The following is a 9,394-nucleotide window of genomic DNA, read 5'->3' on the forward strand; positions in this document are numbered from 1 at the left end:
TTAATACTTAGTGAATGAATGGCCAATGCTAGGGTGACTAATGTTTTAAAGAGCCAAACTGGCTGGGCACGGTGGCTCATGCCTGTAATTCCAGCACTTTGGGAGGCTGAGGCAGGTGGATCACCTGAGGTTGGGAGTTCGAGACAAGCCTGACCAACATGGAGAAACCTCGTCTCTACTAAAAATACAAAATTAGCCGGGCGTGGTGGCGCATGCCTATAATCCCAACTACTCAGGAGGCTGCAGCAGGAGAATCGCTTTAACCCGGGAGGTGGAGGTTGCGGTGAGCTGAGATCGCGCCATTGCCTGGGGAACAAGAGCAAAACTCCGTCTCAAAAAAAAAGAGACAAACTGGAATACAGCCATACTAGAAACTCCCCCAAATACATGTATAGCTATACGCATATATGTTGTAAATTTAGCATAAAATATGAACACAGTGTTTATTTGATATCAAAGGGGTTTTGATTATTATGGTAAAACTATTTCTTAGAAGTTCAAAGTCCTCCTTTTCAGGAGGGACTCTTTATTGAGTTAATCTTTATATTATCATTATTATTTTTGAGACAGGGTCTCACTCTGTTGCTCTGGCTGGAGTGCAGTGGCACGATCATAGCTCACTGCAGCCTCGACCTGCTGGGCTTAAGCAATCCTCCCACCTCAGCCTCCCAAACAGGGAGTATAAGCATGAGCCACCACACTCAGCTAATTTAAAAACATTTTTTGTAGAGATGGAGTCTCATTATGTTGGCCAGGCTGGACTTGAACTCCTGAGCTCAAGTGTTCCTCCCGCCTCGGCCTCCCAAAGTGCTGGGATTACAGGTGTGAGCCACCATGCCCAGCCAATCTTTGTATTCTTTATTACAGTTTTATACTCACTTCCCATTTAATACTCTTTTCTTTTCCTTCCTTCCTTCCTTCCTTTCTCTCCCTCTTCCTTCCTTCCCTTCTCTCTCTCTTCCTTCCTCCCTTCCTCCCTTCTTTCTCTCTCTTCCTTTCTTCCCTCCCTTTCTTTCCTTCCTTCCTTCCTTCCTTCCTCCCTTCCTTCCTTCCTCCCTCTCTCTCTTTCCTTTTTCTTTCTTTCTTTCTTTCACAGGGTCTCAGTCTGTCACCCAGGATGGAGTACAGTGGCGCGATCTTGGCCCACTGCAACAATCTCGGCCCGCTGCAGCCTCAACTTCCCAAGCTCAGGCCATCCTCCTGCCTCAACACTCCCCACCCGACTACCCCTCTGTCCCTGAGTAGCTGGGATTACAAGCGAGCACCACCACGCCTGGCTAATTTTTATATTTTTTTGTAGGGATGGGTTTTTGCCATGTTGCCCAGGCTGTAATACTTTTTTCTGATCAACTTATTACATATACATATACATATTAAACATGATATATATATGTATTGTGTATAGATATACTTTTTTAATTTTCACTTTTTCAAATTCTATTTCTAACCCATTGCTCCCATAAAGGGAACCTACTAAGTTTATGGGACTTTACTTATAGCTAGCCATTCTAACTTGTTGCATTAATTCTAAAACTCTTTAGTTGAGCATCCCAGATTTTCTATATACATAGTCATAGCGGCTGGGCATGGTGGCTCACGTCTGTAATCCCAGCACTCTGAGAGGCGAGGTGGGCGGATTGCCTGAGGCCTGGAGTTCGAGACCAGCCTGATCAACAGGGAGAAACCCTGATTCTACTAAAAATACAAAATTAGCTGGGCGTGGTGGCACATGCCTGTAATCCCAGCTATTCAGGAGGCTGAGGCAGGAGAATCGCTTGAACCCTGGAGGCAGAAGTTGCGGTGAGCCAAGATCACACCATTGCACTCCAGCCTGGGGAACAAAAGCAAAACTCCATCTCAGAAAAAAATGAATAATGGCCTTCTAATTAATGTATGCATACCTTTAGGTTACACCAAGACTTTGCCAATGCTATATCAACAGGGAAGGTTTAACAGCCTCCAGATACTTAGGTTATGTGTGTTCTTTTTCCTAAAGCTGATGACCATGTGTCTCTCTTCCTCATACTTGAAAGGCACTTTTTGGTAATGATACTCAGGATTGTAATTAAATTTTCCAATAGTATTCTAGTTATCTAACCAAACTGTCGTTTTACAGTGCAAGAAACTCAGTCCCTGTGAGATTTTCTGATGCTTCAAGGGTCATACAGTTCCATGTTACCTTCCTCTAATTTAGTAGAAAAATTTATGTCAGGCTGACACGGTGGCTCACGTCTGTAATCCCAGCACTTTGGGAGGCTGAGGTGGGCGGATCATCTGAGGTCAAAAGTTTGATACCAGACTGGCCAACATGGAAAAACCCCGTCTCTACTAAAAATACAAAAATTAGCCGGGCATGTTGGCACATGCCTGTAATCCCAGCTACTCAGGAGGCTGAGGCAGGAGAGCACTTGAACCCAGGAGACGGAGGTTGCAGTGAGCCAAGATTGTGCCACTGCACTCCAGCCTGGGCAACAGAGCGAGATTCTGTCTCAAAAAGAAAAGAAAAAAGAAAAATTTATACAACTATGGGTTCAGAAATTATTTTAATGATTCTAATTTCTAAATGGTGATTGTATCAAGAAACTAAAGTTTATTATTAGCATTCAGTAGGCCCTTTTTTCCTGCTGCCTAACTTGCCTAACATCTTAGGATTACTTACTTCTTCATCAGTTTCTTCCATTTCTATCATATAGTCCTATATAAGAGATTCCTATATATTAAGTTAATTATACCTATTAATTCAGGAAATAATTGTGAAACTGATGGTCAATATTCTTTTCTTAAATTTTACAGGTAACTCTTGTTTTGAACCTTTCAGCTGTATTTCAAGTGGGAGTCTTACAGGTGTAGAAGATAGAAGATGAAAGGTGTTTTATGATGTAGGCTCCAAAATCAGAGTCAATTCTGCCATATTAATTGGTCAAAGCAAACCACAGGACCAGCCCAGATTCAAGGAAAAGAGAAACAGACTATACACTCTGAAGCACATTGGATATCATCATAAGTTAAACCTCTCTTTCTCAGGGGAAATGATTTTAAAGCACAGAGGTAATTTGAACCTGTGAAATTGAAGTTGAATTGCAAATAAATTACAATTTTATTTCATTTTATTTTATTTTATGAGACAGGGTCTTACTCTGTCCCCAGGCTGGAGTGCAGTAGTCCAATCACAGCTCACTGCAGCCCCAACCTTCTGGGCTCAGATGATCCTCTCACCTCAGCCTCCCAGGTAGCTGGGACTACAGGCACACACCACCATACCTGGCTAACTTTTTGGATTTTTTGTGGAGATAGAGTTTCACCATGTTGCCCAGGCTGGTCTTAAACTCCTGGGCTCAAGCGATCTGCCCGCCTCAGCCTCTCAAAGTGCTGAGATTACAGGTGTGAGCCACTGCACACAGCCCAAGTTACAGTTTTAGTACTGAAATTGAAAGTCTTGTTTAACTTGGCTATCCTTTCCTGGTGACACTTTTTTTCTTTCCTTTCTTTTTTTTTTTTGAGACGGAGTTTCACTCTGTCACCCAGGCTGGAGTACAGTGTACGATCTTGGCTCACTGCAACCTCTGCCTCCTGGATTCAAGTGATTCTCCTGAGTCAGCCTTTCAAGTAGCTGAGATTACAGGTGCTCAACACCACACCTGGCTAATTTTTTGTATTTTTAGTAGAGATGGGGGTTTCACCATATTGGTCAGGCTGGTCTCGAACTCCTGACCTCAAGTGATCCACCTGCCTCAGCCTCCCAAAGTGCTGGGATTACAGGCGTGAGCCACTGTGCCCGACCTCTTTTTTTTTTTAAGTTCTGAAGGAGGTTTATTTCTAAAAAAAAGAGTCATTTTTTTTCCACTGTGATTTTTTGTTGCAACCTACATGTAACAGTGAGCAACTCAGGGTGTTCCGTTCATACCTTTCCCCCCTTTAAGGCTACTTAGGCCTCTTTAAAGATCATCAAATAGTTTTGGAGAAATGGCACATAAATTTCTGTTTTACTGTAATCCTTTTCTCCATTCTCATCTTCAGAATAATTTGCAAATTAGAAATGAACATTCTTCTCATCCTATACTTTGAAAATATGATGTTACGGCAAGTCAATATTTTCTATGGCAGGCATCAATGATAGTCATCTTATAGGCACGTGTCTAAATAGGCTACCTTCTTCTATTTCTGTCAAAAGTCTCATTGAGTGTTTCTGCATGTTTTAAGAAAATTGAAAACTCACCAAAAACTTTTATTATTGTCTTAGTCTGTTTGAGCTGCTATAAAAAGATGCCTTAGACTGGGTAATTTATAAACAACATGGGCCGGGCGCAGTGGCTCACGCCTGTAATCCCAGCACTTTGGGAGGCCGAGGCGGGTGGATCATGAGGTCAGGAGATCGAGACCATCCTGACTAACACAGTGAAACCCCGCCTCTACTAAAAAATATACAAAAAAGTAGCCAGGCGTGGTGGCGGGCGCCTGTAGTCCCAGCTACTCCGGAGGCAGAGGCAGGAGAATGGCGTGAACCTGGGAGGTGGAGCTTGCAGCAAGCCGAGATTGCACCACTGCATTCCAGCCTGGGTGACAGAGCCAGATTCCATCTCAAAAATAAAAAATAAAATAAAATAAACAACAGGGCCAGGCCTGGTGGCTTATGCCTGTAATTCTAGCACTTTGGGAGGCCAAGGTGGGCGGATCACCTGAGGTCAGGGATTTGAGACCAGTGTGGCCAACATGGTGAAACCCCATTTCTACCAAAAATACAAAAATTAGTCAGGTATAGTGACGGGCGCCTGTAGTCTCAGCTACTTGGGAGGTTGAGGCAGGAGAATCACTTGAACCTAGGAGGTGGAGGTAGCAGTGAGCCGAGATTGCACCACTGCACTCCAGCCTGGGCGACAGAGTGAAACTTTGTCTCAAAAAAATAAAAATAAAAAATAAATAAATAAATAAATAAATAAACAGCAGGTATTTACTGCTCACAGCTCTGGAGGCTAGGAAGTCCAAGATCGTGAGGCCTGTAGATTTAGTGTCTGATGAGGGCTCACTCTTGGCTTCATAGATGGCATCTTCTTGTTGTGTCCTCACGTCGCAGAAGAATCCAGCAGCTTACTCAGGGCCTTTATAAGGTGTTAATCGCATTAATAAGGGCTAGTCTTCATGACCTAATCATCCACTAAAAGCACCACCGCTTAATACTATTGCACTGGGGATTAGGTTTCAACGTAGGAATTTTGGAGGACACAAACATTCAGGGCACAAGTAAACAAATCATACATTGTCTTCGTCCATTTTGTACTGCTGTAACAGAATACCACAGACTGGGTAATTTATAACAAAGAGAAATTTATAGGCTCACAGTTCTAGAGTCTGGGAAGTTCAAGATCAAGCAGCTAGCATGTTGCGAAGGCCTTCTTGCTGCTTTGTCTCATGGCAGAAGGTGGAAGGGCAAGGAGTGAGAGTGAGAGAGCAAGAGGGTGCCGAACTTGGTTTTATAACAAACCCACTCTTGATAACTAACCCACTCTCACAATAATGACATTAATTACCTCCTATTAGGCCCTATCTCTCAACACTGTAGCACTGGGGATTAAGTTTACAACACATAAGCTTTAGGGGACACATTCAAATCATAGCAGTCTGCCCCGGCCCCCCAAATTCATATTTTTCTCACAATACAAAATACATTCATTCCATCCCAATAGTCCCCAATGTCTAACTTTTTCCAGCATCAACTCAAAAATCCAAAGTCCAGAGTCTCATCTAAATCACATATGAGTGGGACTCAAGGCAAAATTCATCCTGAGGTAAATTCCTCTCCCACTGTGAGCCTGTAAAATTAAAAAACTAAGTGTTTTCAAAATACAATGATGGGACAGGCATAGAATAGATCTTTCCATTCCAAATTGGAGAAATGGGCAAGAAGAAAGGGGTAACTGGTCCCAAGTAAGTCCAGAATCCAACAGGGAAAACAACATTCATTATTAAAGCTAGGGAATAATCTCCTTTGACTCCGTGTCCTGCATCCAGGGCACATGGAGGCAGGGGTTGGGCTCCCAAGGCCTTGGGCAGTAACTCTCATGTACTGGAGTCTTGTACCTGCAGAATTTATTGTTGTTGTTGTTTCTGTGACTCAAGGCATCACTTGATAAACTGTAGAAAGTGTGACTGTTGGTGGCTGGGTGCAGTGGCTTATGCCTGTAATCCCAGCACTTTGGGAGGCTGAGGTGGGTGGCTCACTTGAGGTCAGGAGTTCAAGACCAGCCTGGCCAACGTGGTGAAACCCTGTCTCTATAAAAATACAAAAATTAGCTGGGTGTGGTGGTGCATGCCTTGTAATCCCAGCTACTTGGGAGGCTGAGGCACGAGAATCACTTGAACCCGGGAGGTGGAGGTTGCAGTGAGCCGAGATCACGCCACTGCACTTCAGCCTGAGCAACAGAGCGAGACTCCATCTCAAAAAAAAAAAAAAAAAAAAGAAAGTGTGACTGTTGGTAGGACCTGTCAGAATCAGCTCTCTATTATGAGGGGCCAACCCATCTGTCATCAAATTTCCCCTTTTGTTTGCCAACAAGACATTTAGTTGCAACCTCAGAATCAGGAAGTATAACTTTATTCAGTTTCATAGAGCAATCAAGGAATGCGTGCTAATCCATGTTAGTTTTTGTGATATGCCCAAATCAATTCACCAGCAGCTGTTTTAGACTGAGCATTGGTGTCTTTTGAGGAGATGCAAAAAAGTTTCATTGATGCAGAAGTACTTACCTTTCTCATTCTGGACTTGTGAGATTTAGTCTTAAAGTTAGTACTTTCACTGTCCAACTCCAAATTATTTCTTGCAAATTGTGTGGTATGCTGTTTTGGTTATTTGCCTCTTTAATCCTGTTATATGGGTCCTTCTATCTATATTGCATTAAAACAACACAGTAGCTTAGTCTCGTTTTGCAATGATGTCAAGGTAATGCTGGCATAGGTATTGTAATTGTTCTTTTTCATTATTTGAACTTTTAGAAAACATGGTCACAATATTAAAAGTTAAATAGTACTATCTTGATACAAAACACAATCGTTAATCCACAGGCAAAGTCAAAAACAGAATATTACAAAACACATAAATAACCCACTTCAACTGCATCCCTTGGAGTAAGGCAACAATGGAAGATCTGTTCTTGTGAACTGCTAATCAGAGTGACCAACATCAGCCTGGGGAACTGAGATGGGAGCCGCAACCAGCGACTACAGAAAGCAGATAATTTATGTTGAATCTATTTGACACTAACAATAGTGTTGCTTTCAGCCTCTATTTTGGGGGACATCACAAGGCTTTTGCACTGGGACTTTTCCTGTTGCTGGCAAGGGGCTTCCCAGGACCTGGGATTTTCATGCTGGGCCACTCCTTTCACATAATTGCCTTTCTCACTCTATTCAGATGCTCACACAAGATTGTTGCTCTGTGGGGACGCTCTATTCAGCCTACTTGGACTCTAACATTTCTTCCTCCTGGCTGACTGTCCTCCCAACATGGATTCTCCTTTACCCTGCCTGGGCTGTCCCTTGATAAGTGTAGTGCTTAACACACAAACAAAAAGATATAGACTAGAAGAGAATAGAAAGTAGCGGTATATTGCAGTAAGAGTAAGGATTATAGGCCAGGCACAGTGTCTCATGCCAGTAACCCCAACACTTTGGGAGGTGAGGTGGGAGGATCCCAGGAATTTGAGACCAGCCTGGGCAACATAGGGAGACCCTGTCTCTAAAAAAGTTTAAAAATTGACCAGGTGCGGTGGCTCACACCTGTATTCCCAGCACTTTTGGAGGCTGAGGTGGGCGGATCACCCTGAGGTCAGGAGTTCGAGACCAGCCTGCCCAATATGGTGAAACCACGTCTTTACTAAAAATACAAAAATTAGCTGGGCACGGTGGCTCACACCTGTAATCCCAGCACTTTGGGAGGCCGAGGTGGGTGGATCACCCGAGGTCGGGAGTTCGAGACCAGCCTCAGCAACATGGTGAAACCCTGTCTCTACTAAAAATACAAAAACAGCTGGGTGTGGTGGCACATGCCAATAGTCCCAGCTACTCGGGAGGCTGAGGCAGGAGAATCGCTTGAACCCAGGAGGCGGAGGTTGCGGTGAGCCGAGATGGTGCCATTGCACTCCAGGCTAGGCAACAAGAGTGAAACTCTGTCTCACAAAAAAAAAAAAAAAAAAACCTACAAAAATTAGCTGGGCGTGGTGATGCGCACCTGTAATCCCAGCTACTTGGGACTCGGGAAGCTGAGGCAGGAGAATCACTTGAACACAAGAGGCAGAGGTTGCTGTGAGGTGAGATTGCACCACTCCACTCCAGCCTGGGTGACAGAGTGAGACTCCATCTCAAAAAAAAATAAATAAATAAATAAATAAGAGTTTAAAAATTATCTGGCCATGGCGATGCACACCTGTAGTCCCAGCTAGTTGGGAGGCTGAGGCAGGAGGAATTGCTTAAGCCTAAGAGGTCAAGGCTGCAGTGAGCTATGATCACACCATTGCAATCCAGTCTGGGTGACAGAGTAAGACTCTGTCTTAAAAAAAAACAATAGGGGGCTTCTGGCCATTCATACTGCAGTTGGTCAGTGTTTGGTTGAAGGATTCTGTGCGCTATTGGACCCAGAGCGTGACGGCTCTGCTAGGATGAAGCTCGTGAGATTTTTGATGAAATTGAGTCATGAAACTGTAACCATTGAATTGAAGAATGGAACACAGGTCGATGGAACAATCACAGGTGTGGATGTCAGCATGAATACACATCTTAAAGCTGTGAAAATGACCCTGAAGAACAGAGAACCTGTTTAGCTGGAAACGCTGAGTATTCGAGGAAATAACATTCGGTATTTTATTCTACCAGACAGTTTACCTCTGGATACACTACTTGTGGATGTTGAACCTAAGGTGAAATCTAAGAAAAGGGAAGCTGTTGCAGGAAGAGGCAGAGGCAGAGGAAGAAGAAGAGGACGTGGCCATGGCAGAGGAAAAGGGGGTCCCAGGCGATAATGTCTCTCAAGATTACTGTTTCAAAGTCATACGGGATTTGGGATATTTTTTGTACAGGTTGTGTTTGTTTATGTCAGTTTTTAATAAACATAAATGTAGGACAGAGCTGTCTATTTAGTATATCAAAGTTTTAGTAGTTTCCTCCACATTCACGAAATTACCACAGTGAGAGCTAAGCATTTCTACTGGGCAGTTTCATTTTTAGATGATCAGGTTTTAAGTTTTTGAACTAAAATTTTTCTTTTTCTTTTTATGATGAATAAGGTTAAAAGAAAAGCCTTAGACAAATTAAATTTGGCACAGTTTAATTGAGCAAAGGACAATTCACAAATCAGGTAGCCCCTGAACCATAATAAGCTCAGAGGCTTCAGCCCAGCTGCATAGTT

At 43.3% G+C, this 9,394-nt stretch overlaps 1 pseudogene; it reads left to right on the top strand.

Annotated features, from left to right (window-relative positions):
• Positions 1 to 8,626: 8,626 nt before the first annotated feature.
• On the top strand, positions 8,627 to 9,025 carry LOC112135811 (small nuclear ribonucleoprotein Sm D1-like; annotated as a pseudogene).
• Positions 9,026 to 9,394: the final 369 nt, after the last annotated feature.

The sequence above is a fragment of the Pongo abelii genome, chromosome 1 (assembly GCF_028885655.2).
Source record: "Pongo abelii isolate AG06213 chromosome 1, NHGRI_mPonAbe1-v2.0_pri, whole genome shotgun sequence".
NCBI classification, from domain to species: Eukaryota; Metazoa; Chordata; class Mammalia; order Primates; family Hominidae; genus Pongo; species Pongo abelii.